Source organism: Saccostrea echinata, unplaced genomic scaffold (assembly GCF_033153115.1).
Source record: "Saccostrea echinata isolate AGI-Se365-2 ecotype Australia unplaced genomic scaffold, CSIRO_AGI_Sech_v1 ptg000028l, whole genome shotgun sequence".
Classification (NCBI taxonomy): Eukaryota; Metazoa; Mollusca; class Bivalvia; order Ostreida; family Ostreidae; genus Saccostrea; species Saccostrea echinata.
The window spans coordinates 5,733,535-5,747,131 of record NW_026889777.1 but is presented as its reverse complement, the minus strand read 5'-3'; positions in this window follow the sequence as shown (position 1 = coordinate 5,747,131).

Here is a 13,597-nt window from a genome sequence, read left to right as displayed (position 1 = left end):
GTGATCCATTAAATGGACTAGTCCAATCATAAACAAACTCCCTCCACCTAGTAAAGTCATCTCTTCTTGATTCAGTCTGTTTTCCATCATTTCTTTCATTATTACATTTATTAATAATGTACGTTACAAGGTTAGGTTTGTACTCGTAGAGGAATGGGCTTCACTCCCGTAAGGTTCTTAGTAAAGAATCGGCAAAATGAAGAAGACATCATGATCAGTACTGGTTTTCATTTCATAAAAAAGCACGTTATTATAGAAGAAACGAGAAAGGTCCTAAAATTGATGGAAAAGAAAAAAATTTAAAACTGTACATAAAGATGTGTTTTAAACTCATTTATAATAGATGTATGTAGACCATCATTGCGTGAGTTGTGTCCGGGGGGGGGGGGGGGAGGGGGTATTAGTATCATGTTTTGCTCTAGCTATAAAGTGTACAGGCCATTTACTTTGAGTCCTAGAGCAGCATTGAAATATTTTCGTCTCAAATACTTCAAGACAACTTTCCCTGTTAAAACTGTTCATAATTTACTTCGTCGTCGAGAACGACGGAAAACAGACTATTTTTCCCAAAATTCCAGTCTACGCTAGCTCACTTGCAGTTTCATCCGAACATAACTAGTCAGCCCGTTGGCTAACTAATAAATGACCAAATAGTGGCATGTCTTCGATATTCGTTAATGTGTAGTATTTGGTTATGACATTTGAGAAAGTCAATTGTACATATACATCTTGTGTAATAAAGTATCTATGTCGCTCCTTGATTACGGAAACGTTTAGCACCTCTCTTGCTTATACGTTCCATAGATATTGATTGATTAGTCAGGCAAGCTTTTTGAAAAGCTATTACTTGTATAATCCTATAAGAAATAGCTTGAGTTTGCCAAAATCACAATTTTTGATGTACTTATTTTTAAAAACCTTTTCAAAATAGTTTAGAATTCACAAGAGAATGGCAATTGTCAATAGATTTTGAAACAGTACAAAGAGAAACAAATTAGATATTTGAGGAACGTGTCGTCAGACCTTAATCGCTTTTCACTTAATATATCAATTTTATTATTTTTCCTAATTTGCACGACATACCAGTACTGTATTGTAATACATGTATTAGTACATTAGAGGAACTATATAGTTATAAGAACTTGTTTCCAATCCTTTTGATGTTCAATAAAATATGTTCAAAACAATGTTTTGTGAACAGTTAACGCTAGGGGATGTTGAAAGCTGAACGCAAAACTGTGAACATTGAGCGCATGATGCTCTCATGGTAAGCAGACGTTGAACACACGGTGAACGAAAGGTGGGCTAACGGAAAAACGGGAAAGCAGAACGTTTCCTAATATATCAATTATATGTGTTTAGATGACAGTGTGTGTCAGACGTGCTCAGTTGATCGTGTGTATCAGCGGTGATAAGTTGACTGTGTGTGTGCTAAATGTGTTTAGTTGACTGTGTGTATTATACGTGTTTAGATGACAGTGTGTGTCAGACGTGTTCAGTTGGCTATGTGCTTCATAAGTGTTCAGGTGATAGTTTGTAAATGAAAGTGTTCAATTGGTTGTGTATCAATTAAGTGTATACTTGGTTATGTGAAAAATCAAGGAATAAAATGACCTTTTATATACATATTAGGTCTGATACTAGTATTATGTTTAGTGGTGTTGTTTGCAGTGTAAATAAAAACTTGGCCTTTAAAAAAAGTGAAGTTCAAAATAGGTAGGAAAAACTTATCAAAATTGTATTTTTAATTTATCAGACTTATGCTTGAATATGCTTGAGTAGTTTGGGATGGCTGCTCTAAACAATATTCTGAAAAGCTTGAAAAAGTACAACTTACCGCCGCTAGAATTGTAACAGGACTTCCTATTTTTGTGTCTAGAGAAGCACTTTATTCTGAAACTGGTTGGGAAGCTTAAAAGATCAGGCGATATATTGCAAAAATGACTACTATATTCAAAATTCACAGGGGAGAGTGCCTGAATATTTGCACAAAAGTGTTTCCAAAAAGCGTGATCATGTATCCATATACAATACCCGTGACAAACAAGATTATATAGTTCCGAGATGTAGATTAGAATTATTTAGAAATTCCGTCGTACCTGATTCTGCAAATCAATGGGATTTATTAAAAACAGAGGTCAGAAAAGCCATCTCAATAAATACATTTTGAAGAAAAAAAACTTGATAACAAAAAATTAAAAAACCACCATCGTACTTTTCTTTCGGTAAGCGAGATACCAATATCATTCATACTAAGCTACAATATTACTGTAGAGTGTTTACTAAAGTATGATCCATATAAACGAAATTATTAATAGTCCATTATGTTCATGTGGAAAACATGAAGATGTGTAACATTTCTTTTTTGCATGCAGATGAATAATAGTATATTTGCTGCTGATCATAAATTTATTGACGAAACATGTAGATTATCTAGTTGATATGTTATTCAATTGCTTTTTCACTTGTATCAATTGTATTATTTTTCTTTAATTTGCATGACATAATGTAATACATAAGGAGAGAAAATAGTAAGTTATAAGAACTTGCTTCCAATCCGTTTGATGTACTCAATAAAATATGTTCAAAACAATGCTTTGTAAATCGGTTAACGCGAGCGATTGGTGAACGCTGAACGCAAAACTGTGAACATTGAGCGCATGATGAGCTCATGGTGAGAGGACGTTGAACGCACGGTGAATGAAAGGTGGACAAACGGAAAAATGAGAAAGTAGAACCTTTCCTAATATATCTATATATTTACAATATTTCAAAATATGTTTATTTACAATTCTTGGCTGTGCTAAAATTCAGAATAAGATGAATTAATGGACTTTTCCAAAGTAAATTCTCAAAAAAGATTCATTTCTATTGATATTATTGTGCTTCAATTGCAAGATTAAACGTTTTCCGCTGTAAGTGTTCTCACCATAAGAAACCAAAACACGAGTGGACACTTGTTTGTACGATTCGGTTCATCGGTGATCATGCATGAATTCCGGGATGCGTTAAGGAGGCTGGGGGGGTCAACAAATTAACCACCAGATTTAACTTAATTTTTTAGATATGATATCTTAAGCTGTCAACTATCATTTGGCAAAGAAAAATTTCAAAAATTTTAGTTTTAAAATTTGATCATTTTCTATATCTTCATATGGAGCTCTTCTTCTAAAGGAGATCAATATAGTCTAAAAATGGCCACAACCTCCAGCCTCTTTAAATCTTGTTCATAAAGAATATTTACATGTATACCTGACTATGTTAACGAGTCAGATCGACTTAATATTTCTATCTTGTTAAATTGTTTTTTTCATTTTAAAAAAAAATCTTGTCCATAAAGAGCATTTACATGTATACCTGACTATGTTAACGAGGCAGGTCGACTTAATATTTCTATCTTGCTAGGTTGTTTTTTCTGGAGATGGTATTGTTCATTGTATGTTTAAGATGCTTTTAATTAGTTGACTGTGTGTATCAGATGTGGTTATTTGATTGTGTGTTTGACAGTGTGTTGGAGGTGCACAGTTAACCATGTACAAGTATTTAAGAAGTGAATACTTGGCTGTGTGTGTTGAACGTGCTTAGTTAACGGTGTGCATTACATGTGTTTAGATGACAGTGTGTGTCAGACGTGCTCAGTTGATCGTGTGTATCAGTGGTGATAAGTTGACTGTGTGTGTGCTAAATGTGCTTAGTTGACTGTGTGTATTATACGTGTTTAGATGACAGTGTGTGTCAGACGTGCTCAGTTGACTGTGTGCCTTAGAAGTGTTCAGTTGATAGTGTGTAAATGAAAGTGTTCAATTGGTTGTGTATCAGTTTAGTGTTCACTTGGTAAGTGAAAAATCAAGGAATGAAATAAACCTTTTTTGATACATATCAGGTCTGATATAATGTTTAGTTGTTATTTTTAGTTAAAAAATTAACATTTCTGCCTTCTAACTCTATTTTATAAAAAGTGTCCATTTGCATGTGGGAAGTTAAGGTGTTCAGTCGGCACGTCATACACGTATGTGTGTGTGTGTGTGTGTGTGTTTTTTTTTTTTTTTAAGATATATATACTGTTTTGTATATAATATATAAGAAGTTTACAATCCTGTTAATTTTTGACAAAGGAATTTCACCTAATATGACATTGTTAATATTAAATCCACAAATCCAATCCTTATCAATAAAAGTAGATCTGTATATGTGCTAAGACTTCTGCACAATTGTAAAATTACAAAATAAAAATATATGTTGTATTGTTTCACTTTCCTTTTTACAAAAGGCACAACAATTGAATTTTAAGATTATTATTTTTAAGGTAGCAACTTATCTTGTGATCATTGCGTATATTTCATTTGAGTTGTAACTAGATTTAAGTTAAAAAGTTGATTTAAAAAATTGGTATTAACATTCTTCCTAGCGTAATCTACGTCTCTTATAACATGACCATTTTTTTAAGTACTTCCCCGTATGCTTTACACGCGTCATGTAAGTATCTCAGTAATTTTTTTAAGTGGAAAATCGCTCTTAACTTAGGGACTCATTAAAATTCACCACTGTCCATAGTCCCTTTTTTTATCAGATTCAAATTTCAGTCCTCAAAAGGTTGCCTTACATTGTAGGTAGCAGAGAATACACAATCTTGATGTCGATTGTGACCCTAACGTTCCTCATCGTTAGAATTTAGCAAACAGAACTCTACTTAATTCTTATAGGCGTAACCATTTTCGGTTCGAAGGTGAAAACTGTCCTTGAATCATCATTTAAAAACAATTTTTTTACTATCGTTTTAGTGTGTAATGTCACTTATGTATCTTTTTCCGTCTCTGAAGTGGCCAAACCACCTTTGAAACAATTTTAATACATCCCTCATCCCGTTGCGCCACTAACACGTTTGACGACGTCATTTGCAGCAAACTCAATTCCAACAACACTTATTAAACTTATTAGAATTATAACACCAATCCTCTATCTATTATACTATTTATTTGCAAATCTAATATATTGCTAAGATTTTGTTTCTGGTTTTACTGATATAAATTTGAGTTTGATGTTTTACATATTACTAAAGAAGCAAATGGAATTAGAATAGTTACATATGTAAATTATTCCGGATTTTGTTCGTGCGCCGACATACCATATCGGCTTTCCTATTAATCGTCATAATATTATTACTATGACATATATATATATATATATATATATATATATATATATATATATATATATATATATATATATATATATATATATATATATATATATATATATATATATATATATATATATATATATATATATATATATATATATATATATATATATTATATTATATTATATTATATTATATTATATATACATGTATATATAATATTCAAATGTAGCCCTTTCTTGAGATCGATCCATAGATATACTAACTTCACAGAAAAGCATATCGACGGAGCAATATGATTACATGAAACCATATTGTTAACTAGTGATCAAATTTGTCCCAGTAAATTAACATTCAATGTCGTTAACAGAAGCTTTACCACTATAAAAAAACCAGATGTATATAAATGTATTGTTCAAAGAATACGTAAACATTAAAAACTTTCCTCTGTCATCAGCTTCATTTTTTAAAAAACTTTTCTACACTTTTGGACAATAGAAGTGTCCTTTAAAGAATCACGGACGAAAGGGTCGACTATACGGAAGTACCGTTGTCTCTTTGAAGTTATTCGGCCCGCCCGGAGGTAGAATATCTGGCATAACTGTGATTGTGGGCATTAGTAGCTAGATTTATGTTTCGCTGAATTAAGCCCCCCCCCCCCCGACTTTTTTTCCTTCATAATGTCAAACTCTCCTACTTATTGTTTATTAATAGCAACAGCTGAAATCTAATCTCAAGCCTTTTCCATCAAATACATGTAGATTTTTGTATTTTGAAGGGGGTTGAGCTTTTCAAAATTTGCTTCTCTTTTGTTTTTTTGTTGTTTTTTGGTTTTTTTTTTTTTGTTTTTTTTTTTTTGTTTTTTTTTTTTTTTTTGCTTGGTTTGTTTGATTTTGTAGACTTTTGTTTTGCTTTGGTTTGGTTTTTGTTTCTTCGTGACGTTTTTTAATATTATCACTGTCTACAAATCGAACATGACATGACCGCGGATTTTGGTAGGGATTGTTTCTTTTCGACTATAATTACCGTTTTTCAACGCCTCTTATCCCCCCTTTCATTCTTTCACACACAATTACCTGATTTAAAATTCCTATATCATCCGGCAGTATTCAATGTTAACTAATATCACAAATATTAGGACTGAATAGAACATTCCATAAATAAAGTTCAAAAACTTTTTAAAATCATTTATCATATTTTCCTCTTATAAATTCAACTCTCTTAAAAACGCCGTCTTTTGTAATTTAGAAGAATTTGGCGATGAACTGAATTTTGCATCCTGGGAGCAAAACAGGGTTACTGTTGAAATAATGAATAGAGTTTACATTCTTTGCAGTAAAATTTTGAATATTTCTTCATTTTCTTAATAGATGTATATATTATGAGACTACATTTGAAAATTTAATAAATAGTTCAAGTAGTTATTTTTTATTATTATTATTTACAACGATTTCGGTTGTTTTTTTTTTAAATACACCATGAATATGTTTATAAACGTATTACATGTAATATGTTACATAACACTGTATGCATGGATGTGCCATTAAATCAGTACACTAAGGAATACGACCCATACAAATTAAAAAATCATATCGGATATAATTGAAATAAAATTGGTATGTGCCAAATTTTCTAGATCAAAACTGAAGAAGAAAAGTAAACGCATTTAGTGAAAAAAAAGTCTTTTAATGAAATGAAAAAGATTTTGCTTATATTCCAAAGATTGTTTCTTGGAAAGATTATTGATTAGTTTTATTATAGATCTTTGTCACGATCCGATACAAACTAAAATTCTGATATCCTCCTGAGGATTTTTTAATTTAAAAAATATTATTACAACCTCTCTATTTTCCTTCAATTATTTTTGAATAATTTCCTGAATTTATTGGATATTCCGAATTTAACACGCATTCACTGCATATATAAAACCATATAAAAAGGGAGAAAATATAAGGAAGAATCGCCAGTTTCTCTGTAGCTACAAGCACAAAAAGCTTATTTTTTTAGCCCTTTCCAACAAAACAAAATGTCTTGTCTATTTCATTTTTGTGGCGAATACACAGTGTGATTCAAGAACAGGTATTTTGATTATATATATATATATATATATATATATATATATATATATATATATATATATATATATATATATATATATATATATATAACCAAATATATTGGGAAAATGAAATGTAGAAACTAATTATCTAAAGCATTGCCATTTAGCTGATAAATATGTAAAATATTTGGTTTATAATATGTAGAAATTCTTTGATGTGAATTTTTTTTAAGTTATAGAACTTTAATTTACAATTGAAATGTTTTATCCATTCTCAAATTACTTGTAGTTTCTTATGAGAAAATCAACATAATGGGATGCTGTATTTCCGTAAAGCAATTCGAACACACTGAAAATAATGATCGGGAATTTCCAAGGAAAAGGAGGCGATCAGAGGTATTGTTCATATGCACAAGCAAACTTATTCTTGACTTGTAGGGGACATGGTACATGTATTCAAAATTTGCGCTCTTGCTGGGCAGTATAGATATATATATATATATATATATTCACGTTTTAAGAATTCATCTCTTCTGAATAAAAGATTCTGGGCAAGTGGAATTTACATTTAGAAATAGATGTTTCTTAAAGATTTATTGGCAATGAAAGAATTGTAATTTTCAATTCGCTTATAAGCCCTTTTTCATAACGATCTTTAAACATATTTTCATAGGCTCGCTCTCGTCGTGATCATCATGAGGTACCTGGAGACAGACAACAACCAGTTTATCAAACATACAACTTTTACTACAATGGAAGTTCTGATCCTTACACACTTCGAGTAGATGAACAGGGTCAAAGTGCATCCAATTACATACCCGTGATTGTTCCACCTTTTACAGAACAACCACCTGCAGTTCGAACGTTGCCCCTATTAAATCGTCTACAACTTTCTCCAGATGTCGAAAGAGAGAGACCTGACCTTACCCCGCAAGTACTCAGAATAGAGTACGTTCGTTTGAAACCATTGTGAAATAATGATTTTGTGTGAATCTTCTTACTTTACCGTTAATATGCATTTCCCCCTTACATGTATCACCTCACCTGAGCTTAAAGCTCAAGTGAGTTTTCCTGATCACCCGTTGTCCGACGTCCGTCCGTATGTCCTTTTGTCTGTATACTTTTTTTTTTTTACATTTTCGACTACTTCTCGGGAACCACCGGGCCAGTATTAACCAAAGTCGGCACAAAGCATTGTTGGACAAGGAAGATTCTTAACTGTTTATATGAGGGTCAAGCCACCTTCCAATGGGAGATTATCAAGGAAAAACAGATATAGAATGGGGTCATTATAAATCTTCTTTTCAAGAACCATTGCGACAGGAAAGGTGGAATTTACTTGGAAGCTCTCTGAGCTAGTGTAGATTCTAAATTGTTCAAATCGTGCACCAAATCATGGACCCCATGGGCAGGGTGGGGCCACAATAGGGGATTCAAGTTTTACATTGAAATAGGAAAAATGTTTAATTTTTTTCTCAAGACTCACTGGACCAGAAAAGATGAAACTTAAGTGAAAGCTTCCTAAGGTAGATCGTATCTGTTTAAATCATGACCCTGGTAGGGTAGGGCCACAATAGAAGATCAAAGTTTTGCAATGGCCTATATAAGAAAAACTTTAAAAATCCTCTGAAGAACCACAATAGAACAATTATATAATTTGCAAATATCCAAAGATGGATGGATTTAATTGTTGTTTTAAATTATGAACCTCGGGTTAGAATTGGTTAGATTAAATTGAAGCATTCCCCATTGCGTGAATTCAGAGACCTCTTTTATTTAGGGCAGGGTCATGATATGGGGTCTCAATTTTCATGGGAATATAATATTCTTTAAAAATTCTTCTGAATAACAGAAGGGCAAAAGTATCGCAGTTGAAAATTGTGGTTATGGGTTTCTTGATTTTTATTTTTGTTGTTGTTGTTTCTTTTTGTGTATGTATGTGTGTTTTTATTAGTAATATTTTGCAATTTGTTACAATTCATTCTGTTTGTTATTATTCAAGAATATTGAAAGACCTTGCAGTAAAAGGTTGTTTACCAAAAATTAAAATATAAAGGACAATTTTAAAATACATGTGTATATGTATTTTGATTGGGTACTGATGCTGTTCTATGCATTTAATTTTGTCAAATAAGACTCTTAGAACTGTGGTATTATTCGTCTATTGCATGAGTAAGTGCTTTACCAACGTCGCCATAAACTCCAAAATGTTTGAAGGAGAATTTCAAATTCAATAAGAAATTGAAAACGTATTTGTTTTTATTATTGGATCAAATATTTATTATAAAATCATGTTTTATCATCATGAAATGTCCGATTTTTAAATTAATCATTCTAAACACAGCATCCGCCTTAAAATATTTTTAAACTCAAATAATGCCAGCTTATTCAAAGCAGAACCACAACATAATTTCCTTTATCTAACTATATCAACCATTTTTAAACTCAGAAAAATGCCCGCATATTCGAAGCAAATCCGCAACATAATTTCCTTTATCCAACTAGTATATAAACCATACTGAAAATAGAATCAAACTGCGTCCTCTAAAGATTCGTCATGTATTCTTATGCATTCGAAGTAAAAGTCTTTTATTTTTCATTGTTCAGCAAATTACATGATTGTATAATAACTGAGGATTCTCAACAGTAGCTCTGGGGAGACGTCCGTGAGACTACAACGAGACTGTCAATGGACCAGATAAATACATGTAACCATATACACTCGCCTATAAGTCGGTTTTTTGGGAGTAAAATTTTGGTCCAAAACTCTATGTCCAGCTTAAAGGCGAGTCATATAAAGATTGGTATCTTTCTGAACTGCGAAATGAAGTATTTTTTAATTACTTTCAAAGATTATCGTAAACAAAAGTCTGGACACATTATTTACGTATTCTAAGATTGAGCATAAAGTACAAGTAATTATATAAAGTTTATCATAAATATCATCAGAATGTTTGTAGATTATTTGAACAAAGGTAAATACATTAGAGTATTGATATAAAATTTATTTGTTGAGAAAAAAGTTTGAATATCGGTGTCATTAATTTCTTATAACATTATTTGAAACACAGGTTAAAATATTAAAGTATTCATTTTAAATTGTCAACCTATTCTGGCAAAAAGGTTGTACAGACTTATAGAGGGTCAATGGGAAATCCCTCAAAAATAACCTTAAAAAATACAACCGACTTATAGGCGACCCGACTTATAAGCGAGTATATACGTTTACAGGTACATGTATTCACGGAAGCTATAGGAAGTGACAAGTACTTGGGGACATGGTTTCTGGTATAAATGCGTATACCAACAAATGTTACTCAGGATCCTGCACCTCCCTTTCTGACGTTATATAAGCCTCCAATCCCCCCACCCCACCCCCCTGTCAAAAAAGCTACTGAATTATTTGCCTGCAAGGATATGTAGAAATACTCCTTCCTCCTATTAATTCCCTCCTCGCCTTCACCGTTTCAAAATTCTTGAATCCGCCAATTTTTGTTATTATAATTGTAATATTCTTGCTATCATGGAATTTATTCATGCATGCGTATCTGAGCAAAACGAAAATACGAGACTGAGTGTAAATTAATTAACATGACATATGTTATTTATTTTCAAATTAAAATTTTCACCGGTTTTGAACTTGAATAACCTCATGTTTCCATAGTTAAATTGATTTTAAACTGTGTCTGTTAATTAAATGCGGAGTCGGTAAATAAATCGGTTATTGTTTTAAATTTCTTATATCTTTGAAACTGATTGTTTTAAATTGTGTAATTTACAGGAAAGTCCTATCTTTATATAAAGTAATAAAATAAATAGGAAGATCTTTTTAATTTTAGTTAGTCTGAACTTATAAAAAAAATACGCCATATATGACTTTAAAGATATTAAAGATAACAAAACAGGCAATATCTATGAACAGTGGCAGTTGGCATTAAGCAGTGAGCAGTTGGCAGTAAGCAGTGAGCAGTTGGCAGTAAGCAGTTTGCTGTCGTATATGGAATTCCATAAGAATTAGAGTCATTATAGCTTTAAAATACATGCATAAATAATTAAATTAAAATAAAAAAAAATAGGGAAAAACATACATGCAATTTAAAAAAAAATACTTTCCTTTTTCAGCGTGGTGGTAGTGAATCAGACGGAACATTGCCGTGTAATTTCAACTTATTTGACGCAAACCGTGATGGATCCATTACGCTTGAGGAATTTCAGAGACACGTGGCTCCAAAATCAAGATCGCTTACCGATACTATTTTCTACAAAATGGATGCTGATGGTTCGTATATGGATTTTTTTTTTGAAATCATATACCGGTAGATTAAAATCTTGCATCAAAGATCTAAGCAAGTAGAAAGGGGGTGGGTTACTGATTTTTTTTCTCTCTAAACAGTGTTCAAAATGTTTAATTGTTAAAATTTAGTATGAAAAATGATCATTGAAAGGCCGGTTGGCGGTTACTAAAATAAACAAGAGGCCCATTGGACACAACACTCACCTCAGTCACTTTGGCTCTGCTGTTCTGCATCTGATTTTCTTCCCTATAGAAATGTCTATGTAACATTTTGATCGTTGATGGCTCCACCCTATATACAAGGGCTGGGTCCGCCGTCATAAAACATACTTAATTCTGAGAATCTTCTCAAGTCTGAGAATATTCTTGGCTGAGTAATTATCAAGAGTTGAGTTGAGAATTTTTTTGAGAATTCTCAAAGTTTTATGACGGCGGACCCAGATACTCTTATTACTTTGAGTAATTATCTACTTTACTCAAGAAATTGCTGTTAATTCTTGAGTAGAAAGAGTTTTAAAGATTTATGCTTATGTAATCCCTAACGTGGCCCCATCCTACCCCTAGGGACCATAACCTGAACAATCTAACTACCTCAAGAAGCTTCCACATAAGTTTTCAGCTATTCTTGTCCAACAGTTCTTAAGAAATTTTTTAAAGTTTTTTTTTTCTATACAGTAAAACATGCTTATAGTGAAGTGCCTGGGACCAACAATTTTGACTCGTTATAAACATGATTCGCTTTTTACGTTCAGTTAGAAAAACGTTTCAAAACCATGGGGAATGGAAATTAGTTCGCTGTAAGCGTAAATTCATAGGTGTGTTCGCTATAACCGTCTTTTACTGTATATTTCGTGCCAGCACCTTCTGCGACACGGGACCTCGGTTTATACGGTCTCATCCGAAGGACCGGTCTCCACGTCCCACAGTGGGATTCGAACCCGCGACGTAAGGATCAACTCCTTACTTCGCGACTCTAGAGCAGACGCTCTAACCACTGCGCCACGCGGGCGACCTTTATATATCGATGTAGAACTTTGATTTCCTACCGAGGCCCCAACCTACCCCCTAAGGGACATGATTTGAACAATTTGAAATTAACACTACCCCAGGATGCTTCCACACAGCTTTTCTGGTCCAGTGGTTCTTGAAAAGAATATTTTTAAAGAATTTTCTTATATATTTTAATGTAAAACTTTGATTTCATATTGTGGACCAATCCTTCCGCAGGGGCACATGATATGAAAACTTTAGAATCTACACAACCTCATAAAGCTTCCACTCAAGTTTCAGCTTTTATGGTCTAGTGGTTCTCGAGAAGATTTTTTAACGACCCCACCCAATTTTTGCCTTTTCTTGTAATATTATCTCCCCTTGGAAGGTGTCTTGGTCCTTCATTTAAAGTCCTCTTCACCCAGGGATGCTTTGTACCATCTTTGGTTAAAATTGATTCAGCGGTTCTTGACAAGAAGTTGAAAATGTGAATAGTTTACAGATGGGCGGCTAGACAGATGACGGACAATGGGTGTTCAGAAAAGCTCAGGTGAGCTGAATATACTAACATAAATCTGGGGATTTTCGTGTTACGACAATTTTCTTTAAATTTTTTGCACAGTGCAAATGCAGGGGCGGATCCAGGATTTTTTTCGGGGGGGGGGGGGGCACTATCTTAAGTCAATTTTCTTCAGGTACACAACTCTCCTTAACATTTTAAATTTTAAGGGAGGTCCAAGGTCATTATTTCTGGTTACATTTACATATTAATTTAATAACTCTAAAACTAGCAGGAGAGGGGGTTCCAGACTCCCAAATCCCCTTTAGGTCTGCAGTTGAAATGTTAGCCCATATGTGGTGTAGACAAAAAAAAAATTTTTTTATTTCTAGTGAGCCTAAAAAAAACAAAAGTCTAGATTGAATTGGTCTGATCATTGATATTAAAAGTTTTACTAACAGCTTGCTCAATATGAAATACAATTTTCATGTACCAGTATATCAAATGAAAATGTACTAATTCATCAATCAATTCTTTTAATAGCTGATGCAGCCATAACAGAAGCAGAGTTCAAAGACAGTCTACCAGCACTAAAGGCTGAGAAAATAGCCAACT